The sequence below is a fragment of the Manis javanica genome, chromosome 10 (assembly GCF_040802235.1).
Source record: "Manis javanica isolate MJ-LG chromosome 10, MJ_LKY, whole genome shotgun sequence".
Taxonomy (NCBI): domain Eukaryota; kingdom Metazoa; phylum Chordata; class Mammalia; order Pholidota; family Manidae; genus Manis; species Manis javanica.
Window position 1 is genome coordinate 71,007,942 of NC_133165.1, and position 13,723 is coordinate 71,021,664.

The window sequence follows — 13,723 nt, forward strand, 5'->3', positions numbered from 1 at the left end:
CATTCTTAAGTATGTTTAAATGTTCCCAGTTTTAGTTCCTAATACAGAAAATATTTTAAGATTATAATCCACATAAATAAAAGCTCTTTGTCATCTTCAATTACTTTTTGTAAAATTTTTTATTAATGTATGATTGATATACACTCTTAGGAAGGTTTCACATGAAAAAACAGTGTTGTTACTACATTTACCCATATTATCAAGTTCCCACCCATATCCCAATGTAGTCACTGTCCATCAGTGCAACAAGTTGCCAGAGATCCACTATGTCCTTTCTCTGTGATACACTGTTCTCCCCATGATCTGCCACACCATGTGTACTAAACATAATATCCCTCTGTTCCTTCTCCCTCCCTCCCCACCCACCCTCCCACACCCCTCCCCTTTGGTAATCGCTAGTTCATTCGTGGAGTCTCTGAGTCTGTTGCATTTTGTTCCTTCAGTTTTGCCTCATTGTTATACTCCATGAATGAGGCAAATCATATGGCATTTGTCTTTCACTGCTGGCTTATTTCACTGAGCATAATGTCCTCCAGCTCCATCCATGTTGTTGCAAATGGTAGGATTTGTTTCTTTTTTATGGCTGAATAGTATTTCATTGTATATATGTACTACCTCTTTATCCATTCATCTACAGATGGATACTTAGGTTGCTTCCATATCTTGGCTATTGTAAAAAGTGCTGCAATGAACATAGGGGTGCATATGTCTTTTTGAATCTGAGAAGTTGTATTCTTTGGGTATATTCCAAGGAGTGGGATTCCAGGGTCAAATGGTATTTCTGTTTTTTAGTTTTTTGAGGAACCTCCATATTGCTTTCCACAATGGTGGAACTAGCTTACATTCCCACCAACAGTGGAGGAGAGTTCCCCTTTGTCCGCAACCTTGCCAATATTTGTTGTTCTTAGTCTTTTCAATGCTGGCCATAATTACTGGTGTGAGGTGATATCTCATTGTGGTTTTAATTTGCAGTTCCCTGATAATTAGTGATGTGGAGTATCTTTTCATGTGTCTGTTGGCCATCTGAATTTCTTCTTTGGAGAATAAGCTCTTCATATCCTCTGCCCATTTGTTCTTAGGATCATTTCCTTTTTGGGTGCTGAGGTGTGTAAGCTCTTCATATATTTTGGATGTTAACTCCTTTTCGCATATGTCATTTACAAATATATTCTCCCATACTGCAGGATGCGTTTTTGTTTTGTTGATGATGTCCTTTGCCATACAAAAACTTTTTAGTTTGATGTAGTCCTATGAGTTCATTTTTGCTTTTGTTTCCCTTTCTCGAGGAGATGGGTTCAGGAAGAAGTTGCTCATGCTTATATTCAGGAGATGTTTGCCTATGTTATTTTCTAAGAGTTTTATGGTTTCATGACTTACATTGAAGTCTTTAATCCATTTTGAGTTTACTTTTGTGAATGGGGTTAAACAATAATCCAGTTTCATTCTCTTGCATGCACCTGTCCAGTTTTGCCAACACCAGCTGTTGAAGAGTCTGTCATTTCCCCATTGTATGTCCATGGCTCCTTTATCATATATTAATTGACAATATATGGTTGGATTTATATCAGGGCTCTCCAGTCTGTTCCATTGGTCTATGGATCTGTTCTTGTGCCAGTACCAAGTTGTCTTGATTACTGTGGCTTTGCAGTAGATCTTGAAGTTGGGTAGCATAATTCCCCCTGCTTTATTCTTCCTTCTCTGGATTGCTTTCCCTATTTGAGGTCTTTTGTGGTTCCATATGAATTTTAGAATGATTTTCTCTAGTTCATTGAAAAATGCTGTTGGTATTTTGATAGAAATTGCATTGAATCTATAGGTTGCTTTAGGCAGGATGGCCTTTTTGACAATATTAATTCTTCCTAGCCATGAGCACGGGATATGTTTCCATTTATTGGTATCTTCTTTAATTTCTCTCATGAGTGTCTTGTAGTTTTCAGAGTATAGGTCTTTCACTTCCTTGGTTAGGTTTTTTCCTAGGTATTTTATCCTTTTTGATGTAATTGTGAATGGAATTGTTTTCCTGATTTCTCTTTCTGCTAGTTCATTGTTAGTGTATAGGAATGCCACAGATTTCTGTGTATTAATTTTGTTTCCTGCAACTTTGATGAATTCAGATATTAGATCTAGTAGTTTTGGAGTGCATTCTTTAGGGATTTTTATGTACAACATCATGTAATCTGCAAACAGGGACAGTTTGACTTCTTCCTTGCCAATCTGGATGCCTTTTATTTCTTTGTGTTATCTGATTGCCATGGCTAGGACCTCCAGTACTATGTTGAACAGAAGTGGGGAGAGTGGGCATCCCTGTCTTGTTCCTGATCTTAAATGAAAAGCTTTCAGCTTCTCGCTGTTAAGTATGATTTTGGCTGTGGGTTTGTCATATATGGCCTTCATTATGTTGAGGTACTTGCCCACTATATCTATTTTGTTGAGAGTTTTTGTCATAAATGGATGTTGAATTTTGTCAAATGTTTTTTCAGCATCTATGGAAATGATGATATGGTTTTTGTCCTTCTTTTTGTTAATGTGGCAGATGATGTTGATGGATTTTTGAATGTTGTATCATCCTTGCATCCCTGGAATAAATCCAACTTGGTCATGACGGGTGATCTTTTTGGTGTAATTTTGAATTCTGTTTTCTAAAATTTTGCTGAATATATTTGCATCTATGTTCATCAGGGATATTGGTCTGTAATTTTCTTTTTTTCTGGTGTCTTTGTCTGGTTTTGGTATTAGAGTGATGCTGGCATAATAGAATGAGTTTGGAATTATTCCCTCCTCTTCTATTTTTTGGAAAACTTTAAGGAGAATGGTGTTAGGTCTTCATTAAATGTTTGATAAAATTCAGCAGTGAAGCTATCTGTTTTAGGGATTTTGTGCTTAGGTAAGTTTCTGATTACCAGTTCAATTTCATTGCTGGTAATTGGTCTGTTCAGAGTTTGTGTTTCTTCCTTGATCAGCCTTCGAAGATTGTATTTTTCTAGAAAGTTGTCCATTTCTTCTAGGTTATCCAGGTTGTTAGCATATAATTTTTCATAGTATTCTCTAATAATTCTTTGAGTTTCTGTGGTGTCCATGGTGATTTTTTTCTTTTCTCATTTCTGATTCTGTTTATGTGTGTAGACTCTCCTTTTTTCTTTATAAGTCTGGCTAGGGATTTATCTATTTTGTTTATTTTCTTAAAGAACCAGCTCTTGCTTTCATTGATTCTTTCTATTGTTTTATTCTTCTCTACTTAATTTATTTCTGCTCTAATCTTTATTATAACCCTCCTTCTATTGACTTTGGGCCTCATTTGTTGTTCTTTTTCTAATTTCATTAATTGTGAGTTTAGACTGCTTATATGAGATTGTTCTTCTTTCTTGATTTAGGCCTGTATTGCAATATACTTTCCTCTTAGCACAGACTTGACTGCATTCCACAGACTTTGCGGTGTTGAATTATTGTTGTCATTTGTCTCCATATATTGCTTGATCTCTGTTTTTATTTGGTCATTGATCCATTGGTTATTTAGGAGCATGTTGTGAAGCCTCCATGTGTTTCTGGGATTTTTCATTTTCTTTGCATAATTTATTTCTAGTTTCATAGCTTTGTGATCTGTGAAACTGGTTGGTACAATTTTATTTTTTTTGAATTTACTGAGGCTCTTTTTGTGGCCTAGTATATGATCTATTCTCTAAAATGTTCCATGTGCACTTGAAAAGAATGTGCATTCTGTTGCTTTTGGGTGTAGAGTTCTGTAGATGTCTGTTAGGTCCATCTGTTCTATTGTGTTTTTCAGTGCCTCTGTCTCCTTACTTAACTTCTGTCTGGTTAATCTGTCCTTCAGAGTGAATGGAGTGTTTAAGTCTCCTAGAATGAATGCATTGCATTCTATTTTCCCTTTTAATTGTTTTAGTATTTGTTTCACATATGTGGGTGCTCCTGTGTTGGGGACATAGATATTTATAATGGTTATATCTTCTTGTTGGATTGACCCCTTTATCATTATATAATGTCCTTCTTTGTCTCTTGTTACTTTCTGTGTTTTGAAGTCTATTTTGTCTGATACAAGTACTGCAACTCCTACTTTTTTTTCCTGTTATTTGCATGAAATACCTTTTTCCGTCCCTTTACTTTTAGTCTGTGTATGTCTTTGGGTGTAAAGTGGGTCTTTTGCAAGCAGTATATTGATGGGTCTTGTTTTTTATCTATTCAGTGACTCTATGTTTTTTGATTGGTGCATTCAGGCCATTTACATTTAGGGTGATTATTGATAGGTATATACTTATTGCCATTGCAGAATTTAGATTCGTGGTTACCAAAGGTTCAAGGTTAATTTCCTTACTATCTAAGTGTCTAACTTAACTCACTTGAGATGCTGTTACAAACACAATCTAAAGGTTCTTTTCTTTTTTTCCTCCTTTTTCTTCCTCCTCCATTCTTTGTATATTAGGTATCATGTTCTGTGTTCTTTGTCTATCCCTTGATTGACTTTGGGGGTAGTTAATTTAATTTTGCATTTGCTTAGTAATTAGCTGTTCTACTCTCTTTACTCTGGTTTTATTTCCTCTGGTGACAGGTATTAACCCTTAGGAACACTTCCATCTATAGCAGTCCCTCCAAAATAGACTGTAGAGATGGTTTGTGGGAAGTAAATTCTCTCAGCTTTTGCTTTTCTGGAAATTTTTTAATCCCTCCTTCAAATTTAAATGATAATCTTGCTGGATAAAGTATACTTGGTTTGAGGCCCTTCTGCTTCATTGCATTAAATACATCATGCCACTCTCTTCTGGACTGTAAGGTTTCTGCTGAGAAGTCTGATGTTAGCCTGATGGGCTTTCCTTTGTATGTGATCTTATTTCTCTCTCTAGCTGCTTTTAATAGTCTGTCTTATCCTTTATCTTTGCCAATTTGATTATTATATGTCTCGGTGTTGTCTTCCTTGGGCACCTTGTGTTGGAAGATCTGTGGATCTCCATGGCCTGAGAGACCAGCTCCTTCCCCAGATTGGGGAAGTTTTTAGCAACTACCTCCTCAAAGACACTTTCTGTCCCTTTCTCTCTATTCTTATTCTGGTATCCCTATAATGTGAATATTGTTCCAATTGGATTGTCACACAGTTCTCTCAGTATTCTTTCATTCTCACAGATCCTTTTTTCACTCTGTGTCTCAGCTTCTTTGTATTCCTATTCTCTAGTTTTGTATTTCATTTATTGTCTCCTCCACCATATCCAATCTGCTTTTAATACCCTCCATCGTGCTCTTCAATGATTGGATCTCTGACTTGAATTCATTCCTGAGTTCTTGGATATCTTTCCATATCTCCATTAGCATGTTGATGATTTTTATTTTGAACTCCCTTTCAGGAAGAGTTGTAACGTCTATATCATTTAAATCTTTCTCCGGAGTTATATTAATTTTACTCTGGACCAGGTTCCTTTGGTGTTTCATATTTGTATATAGTGCCCTCTAGTGTCCAGAAGCTCTACTGTGAAGCTGCCCATCACCTGAAGCAATGTCGGGGGTCTCAGGAGTGCAGTATTGGTGCCTGGGGGAGGAAAGAGCTGTTCCCTGCTTCCCGGATGCTGTGCCTGCCTCCACTGCCTGAACCAGTGGGCCAAGCACACAGGTATAAGCTTTTGTCCCAGAGCAGCTGGATATGGATCCCTGCTTTCCACAGGTGGCTGGAATCTCAGTCTCTCCAGGAATTCTGCCTATATTAGCTTTCCAACCCTGCAATCGTGAGAGTATGATGAAAGCACCATGAAATGTAGGTTTGTGCTCCCAGCGCTGATCTCTGGAGCTAGGTATTCACCAGTCCCAGGCCTCCACTCCCTCCCTGTTCAGTTTCTCTTCCTCCTGTCAGTGAGCTGCCATGGGGAAAGGGCTTGGGTTGTGCCGGGCCACAGCTTTGTTACATTGCACTGTTCATGAGGTCTGTTCTTTTCTCCAGGTGTGTGCAGTCTGGCGCTGTCCTCTTTCCTCTTGTTCTCTCAGGAGTAGTTGCACCAACTATATTTTCTAATTGTATACAGTTTTAGGAGGAAGCCTCAGTCTCTCTTCTCACACTACTATCTTTAATCCATCATGGCTAATTTCTTTCCTTCAATGACTTTTAAGAGTATAAAAGGACCTTGAAAAAAACATCTGGAAACTGCTGAAGTAGGGAAATGAACAAACAAATGGTTGAGACAGTGAAGAAGAGTGTCAGATATTTTGTATGCTGTGACTGGAATATGAACGTAAATTGTTTTGTAGAAAAATCCTCTTTTTTCACATATTCTGATGCTCAAAAATTGTAATGAAATTTTCTAATGATTATAGAAGGATGAAAATGCAAAGGGAAAATTATTTTTAGTTTTGTTTTGTTTTGACTTAGGAAATGATCATAAGGGCAACTGCACAAAGAGTTGGCCATTTTTCAGACATCTTTGTTTCTGCAAACTCTCCATGAAATAATTAATGGTAATTAAGTATTTTGAAAATAAATCTATAATACAGGTGTCTTTTGTGATGAAAGATAGTTATGCTTACAAACACAGCAAAGAACACATTTCAAGGAGAGTAACTCCAGCTAAGAGGAGAGATATTATCTGAGCAACCTCAGAGTACTAAGTTTAGTCAAAAAAATTCAACTAAGTAAAAAATTCTCAGAAGTACATATCTTCGGTAGAAATATGCAGGCAAGAAAAGACACTTTATGATGGTGGTTTCTATCATTTGTTTATCTTTTGCACTGAATAATTCTAATTAAATTCTAATAAACCCCTGATAAAATTTCAGATCTGAGCTTGAATCTGCCATTTAAAAATTCTGTTTTAAACTCTGCTCCACCTGAATTGCTTAAAATAAGGCAAACCTCATAAGGATGGTGGCAGAATTAAGTAAAAACTGCAGTTCAGTAAATATTCATTTCACTATGGTCCACTGTCTGTCACACAGATAGAAAAATCAAGGCATAAAAAATAAATAACTTGCCCGACATAGTACAGATGCCAACAGGTGCTGGTGCAGGTGTTATTTCAAGGCACATTTCAAATATCCTGACGTGTTTCAAAATCCTGGGCTATATTTTTTTGGAGGAGGTCATCAAAGGATGTGATTAGTGATTGACCCTCAGCTGGGCCTGGGTCATCAGAGGCCTCTTAACCCTTCCCTTGTCCATGGAATGTACATTCTATGCACCATTCCCATAGCCAGAGCTGTTTCCAGATCATAGCCTTGAGAGAATAAGGTGGTGTTGAGATCATCTGGACTGAATACCAGATTGAACATAGTTAAGGCCTCTATACAAACTTCAGATTTTGGCAGGTATTGTGAAAGATCTACTTATCTTGTAACCACAGAAGACAAGCCTCATAAGTAAGTCCAATTAGTGTCCAATGCTAGGTAGAAGTGTCATAAAAAATATTCCCAGTTATCCTATAAGCTGAAGATCTGACCATTATTTGCCTAATTGTGCCAGAAATGTGTCCTCTTTGATTGAATTGTGATCTGCAGAATACTTGGGTTCTCTGACTCCCTTCAAGACACTCATGAGGTCAAAACTATTCTCATAGCAATACAAAATTGGTAATAACTTTTTTGTCTGAGTTGACATTTGCACTGATGGTGCAAAAGCAATAGTGGGTAAAAATGATGGCTCTTTACAGAAATCAACACAGTGGTACCAGTATCAGTAGTCTATTTCTCACTGCTATACATTCACAATTTCAAAAACTGGTTTCACTTTAAAATGGCCTTATTAAAGCATTGAAAATACTAACTTTATTAAAATTCATGTGTTGCATTTGCAGTTAATATTCTGTAGACCAAAATGGGAAGTGTGGGACAAAGCACCCCTGCAACATGCCACTCAACCACGTTTGTCTTGATGAAAGCACTGGCACAATTTTTTGAGTTGCAAGCTGATACAGGGAACACACTTTAGTATAAAGAAAAACTGACAGACAAACTGGTTATTCAGATTGAGCTCTGGTAGACATTTTCTGTAAAGGGAAAAATGAGAGCCTGTTATCTCAAGGAAAATAAGTAATAATATTTGATAAGAAATGCTTCAATCTTTAGACTATATACATAACTTATTATATCAATAATTTCCAAATAAACAAAGCATTGAGGTACAAAACCATACATGAGTATCAGATCCATGCAAAATATAAAATATAATGAAAGACTATGAAAAGTTCACTGATATGATTTAATATTCTGCATTGAAACAATCCTTTAAGAAACTACCATTTGTGACTTGAAACTAATTTTGCTATAGAAGAGAGGAAAACAAGTAATCTTCATTTGTAAGTAATATCATTTTTATGCATACTAAGAGTAGATTGAATGAACTTAATATGTAATTATCATCCACATGAAAGAATACATATAATTTCTAAGATCAAAATCGACTGATCTGGGTAGATATGATACATATAAATTTGGTTTATTAATTACCACATTTATTTATCACAAGGTGTATCCATTTATATTTAAACCCAGAGAACGAAGCATATATCATACGTTTTACCTTATAATTGATTTATTGAAATATATTTTGTCTCGAGATACTTTGACTAGAAGTGATTAAACCTGCTTTAATATTCACATAGGATTTTATGGAAGTTATGCCATCTGTTCACTTTCAGATCTTAAATTAATGACCTTCAAATACCAGGTGAGGTGTTTATTAAATGCAGATTTCTTTGCTTAGTACAAAACAAACAGTCCTCCTTATGAGGATACTTGCAAGATTATTTTCAACTCACTTTTTTTTAACAAAGAAAAAATGTACTTATATAAGCAGCTAGATTTGGTTTTAGCTTATTGGGCAATTTTAGTCAAGCAATTGATCTCTTTATCTTTTTAAGTTCACATTGCCAGAAATAGGGCTTCACCACAGCAAATACATATAAAATTATGGCATGGAATATTACCGCATTTCCGGAAGCACTTGATATTTCTATCCTCCTTTATTTGACATATTTTAATTTAATTTTGTTATCATTAATATACATTATCATGAGCAACATTGCAGTTACTAGATTACCCCCAATATTAAGTTCCCACCACATATCCCATTATACTTACTGTCCATCAGCGTAGTAAGATGATAAAGAATCATTACTTTTCTTCTCTGTGCTAAACTGCCTTCCCCGTGCCCCACCCTCTACATTATGTGTGCTAATCATAATGTCCAATTTTCCCTTCCCACCCAGCCTCCCTTGTCCCTTTCCCTTTGGTAACTGTAAGTCCATTCTTGGGTTCTGTGATTCTGCTGCTGTTTGGTTTGTTCAGTTTTTGCTTTGTTCATATACTCCACAGAAGAGTGAAATCATTTGATACTTGTCTTTCCCCACCTGACTTATTTCACTGAGCATAATACCCTCTAGCTCCATCCATGTTGTAGCAAATGGTAGGACTTGTTTTCTTCTTATGGCTGAATAATATTCCATTGTGTGTATGTACCACATCTTCTTTATCCATTCATCCACTGATGGACACTTAGGTTGTTTCCAATCCATGACCATTGTAAATACTCCTGCGGTAAACTTAGGGGTGCATCTGTCTTTTTCAAACTGGGATCCTGCATTCTTAGGGTAAATTTTTAGGAGTGGAATTCCTGGGTAAAATGATATTTCTATTTTGAGTTTTTTAGGAACTAACATACTGCTTTCCACAATGGTTGAACTAATTTACATTCCCACTGCAGTGTAGGAGGGTTCACGTTTCTCCACATCCTCACCAACATTTGTTGTTGTTTGACATTTGGATGATGGCCATTCTAACTGGTGTGAGGTGATATCTCATTGTGGTTTTAATTTGCATTTCTCTGATGATTAGCGATGTGGAGCATCTTTTCATGTGTCTGTTGGCTATCTGAATTTCTTCTTTAGAGAACTGTCTTTTCAGGTCCTCTGACCATATTTAAATTGGATTATTTGCTTTTTGTTTGTTGAGGTGTGTGAGCTCTTTATATATTTTGGATGTCAACCTTTTATCGGATCTGTCATTTATGAATATATTCTCCCATACTGTAGGATACCTTTTCGTTCTGTTGATGGTGTCCTTTGCTGTACAGAAGCTTTTCAGCTTGATATAGTACCATTTGTTCATTTTTGCTTTTGTTTCCCTTGCCAGGGAGATATGTTCAAGAACAAATTGTTCTTGTTTATATTTAAGAGACTTTTCCCTATGTTTTCTTCTAAGAGATTTATGGTTTCATGACTTACATTCAGGTCATGATCCATTTCAACTATACTTTTGTGTATGGAGTTAGACAGTAATCCAGTTTGATTCTCTTACATGTGGATGTCCAGTTTTGCCAACACCAGCTGGTGGAGAGGTTGTCATTTCCCCATTGTATATCCATGACTCCTTTGTCACATATTAGTTGACCATATATGCTTGGGCTAATATCTGGACTCTCTATTCTGTTCCAGTGGTCTATGAGTATTTTTATGTGCCAATACCAAATTGCCTTGATTACTGTGGCTTTGTAATAGAACTTGTAGTTAGGAAGCAAGTTCCCCCGTGCTTTATTCTTCCTTCTCAGGAGTGCTTTGGCTATTTTGGGTCTTTTGTGGTTCCATATGAATTTTAGAACTACTTGTTCCAGTTCATTAAAGAATGCTGTCAGTATTCTGAAAGAGATTACATTGAATCTGAAGATTGCTTTAGCCAGGATGGCCATTTTAACAATATTAATTCTTCCTTCTCAAAAGCATGGGATGAATTTCCATTTATTAGTGTCCTCTTTAATTTCACTGAAGAGTGTCTTGCAGTTTTCAGAGTATAGGTCTTTCACTTCCTTGGTTAGGTTTATTTCTAGGTATTTTATTCTTTTTGATGCAATTGTGAATGGTATTGTTTTCCTGATTTCTCTCTCTGCAAGTTCATCATTAGTATGTAGGAATGCAACAGATTTCTGTGTATTAATTTTGTATCCTGCAACTTTGCTGAATTCAGGTATTAGTTCTAGTAGTTTTGGAATAGAGTCTTTAGGGTTTTGTATGTACAATATCATGTCACCTGAGAACAGGGACAGTTTGACTTCTTCCTTACCAACCTGGATGATTTTTATTTCTTTGTGTTGTTTTCTAATTGCTGTGGCTAGGACCTCCAGTACTATGTTGAATAAAAGCAGGGTGAGTGGCCATACTTGTCTTGTTCCCAATCTTAGAGGAAAAGCTTTCAGCTTCTCACTGTTAAGTATGATGTTGGCTGCAGGTTTGTCATATACAGCCTTTATTATGTTGAGGTACTTGCCCTCTATACCCATTTTGTTGAGAGTTTTTATCATGAACAGATGTTAAATTTTTTTGAATGCTTTTTGAGCATCTATGGAAATGACCATGTGTTTTTTGTCCTTCTTTTTGTTGATGTGGTGGATGATGTTAATGTATTTTTGAATGTTGTACCATCCTTGCATCCCTGGGATGAATTCCACTTGATGATGTTGTATGACACTCTTGATGTATTTTTTAATTTGGTTTGCTAATATTTTGTTGAGTATTTTTACATCTATGTTCATCAGGTATTTTCTTTTTTTGCGGTGTCTTTGCTTGGTTTTGGTATAGAGTGATGCTGTCTTCAAAGAATGTGTTTGGAAATATTCCCTCTTCCATTTTTTGTAAAACTTCAAGGAGAATGAGTATTATGTCTTCTCGAAACATCTGATAAAATTCAGTGGTGAATCCATCTGGCCTGAGAATTTTGTTCTTGGGTAGTTTTTTTGATAACCAATTTAATTTCATTGCTGGAATTTGGTCTGTTTATATTTTCTGTTTCTTCCTTGTTCAGTCTTGGGAGGTTATATTTTTCTAGAAAGTTGTCCATTTCTTCTAGTTATTGAATTTCTTAGCATATAGATTTCAATATTCTCTAATAATTTTTTGTATTTCTGTGGTGTCCATAGTGATTTTTCCTTTCTCATTTCTGATACTGTTTATGTGTGTAGATTCTCTTTTGTTCATAATAAGTCTGGCTAGGGGTTTATCTATTTTTTTTATTTTATCAAAGAACCCACTCTTGGTTTCATTAATTTTTTCTATTGTTTTATTCTTCTCAGTTTTGTTTATACATAACAGTAGCTAATGAATGAATAATATACATTATTTTATTTTGTATTTTTCTATTTTCTCATTTTAATAATTTTCATTTTAAGAGTTCCTTGTATATTTTGGATAACTGCCTTTTATCAGGTTGGTCTTTTGCAAATATTTACTAGTTAATGGCTGTCTTATTCTCTTGACATTGCCTTTCACAGAGCAACAGTTTTTTATTTTAATGAAATCCAGCTTACTTCTTTCAGGGGTTGTGCCTTTCGTATTGTATCTAAAGAGTCACCAGCATATATAAGATCATCTGTGTTTTCTCTCAACTTATCTCTAGGAGTTTTATAGTTTTGCATTTTACATTTAGGTCTAAAATTTATTTTGGGTTAATTTTTGTAAAGGGTGTAAGGTTTTTGTTGAGGTTCGCTTTTTGTTTCTGCATGTGTCTAGTTGTTCTAGCACTATTTGTTGAAGACTATCTTTGCCCCACTGTATTGTCTTTTTCCCTTCAGAGATACATTGAATAATAAAGTAGGTCTATTTCTGGACTCTCTAGTCTGTTCTATGGACCCATTTATCTATTATTTCACCAGTGCATCACTCTCTTGATTACTATAGCTTTATAATAAGACTTAAACCTCGTAGCATGAGACCTCCAATTTTGTTCTAAAATACTGTATTGGTCATTCTAGGTCTTTTATCTCTCCATATAAACTTTCGAATCAGTTTGTTGTTATCCACAAAATAATTTTTTTTTCTGGGATTTTGACTGAAAGTGTAGTGAATGTACAGGTCAAGTACTTATACTTTTAACAATATGGCATCTTCTTCCATGAACAGAATATTTCTCTACTTATTTAGTTATTATGTTTTACTCATCAGAGCTTTAAATCATTACTTATATAGGTCTTGTACATATTTTGTTATATTTACACTGATTTTTTTTTCATTTGGGGGACATTAATGCAACTGGTTCTGTGTTTTTAATTCAAATTCCACTTGTTTATTGTTGGTGTATAGGAAAGCAGCTGAATTTTGCATATTAACCTAGTACACTGAAAACTTACTCTAATGTCTTATAAGTTTCAGGAGTCTTTTTATCAACTCTTTTGCATTTCCTACATAGATGATCGTGTTCACTTCACACAGTTTTATTTCTTCCCAATCTTTATTTCTTTTATTTTCCTTACTTGTCTTATTGCATTAGCTAGAAGTTCCAGTACAGTGTTGGAAAGGAGGGATGAGAGGGGAAATCTTTGTCTTATATGAAATCAAATTTTGTCAGATGCTTTTTCTGCATCTGTCAATAATATGTGGATTTTCTTTTTTAGTTTATTGATGTGATGGATTACTTTTAATTTTTCACTGTTAAACCGTCCTTGCATACTTAGTGTAAACCCACTTCATCAAGATGTATAATTACTTTTATACATTACTTGGTTTGATTTCTTAATATTTTGTTGAGGATTTTTGCACGTTTGTTGATGAAAAATATTGTCCTTTAGTTTTCTTTTCTTTTAATATCTTTCTCTTGTTTTGGTATTAGGGTAATACTAGTCTCATTAAATACCTTAGGAAGTATTCCCTCTGCTTCTATTTTTTTTTTAAATGACTTTGAAGGATTAGTTAAATTTTTCTCAAATGTTGAGTAGAATTTACAGGGAGCCCATCTGGACCTAGCACTTGCTGTTTTG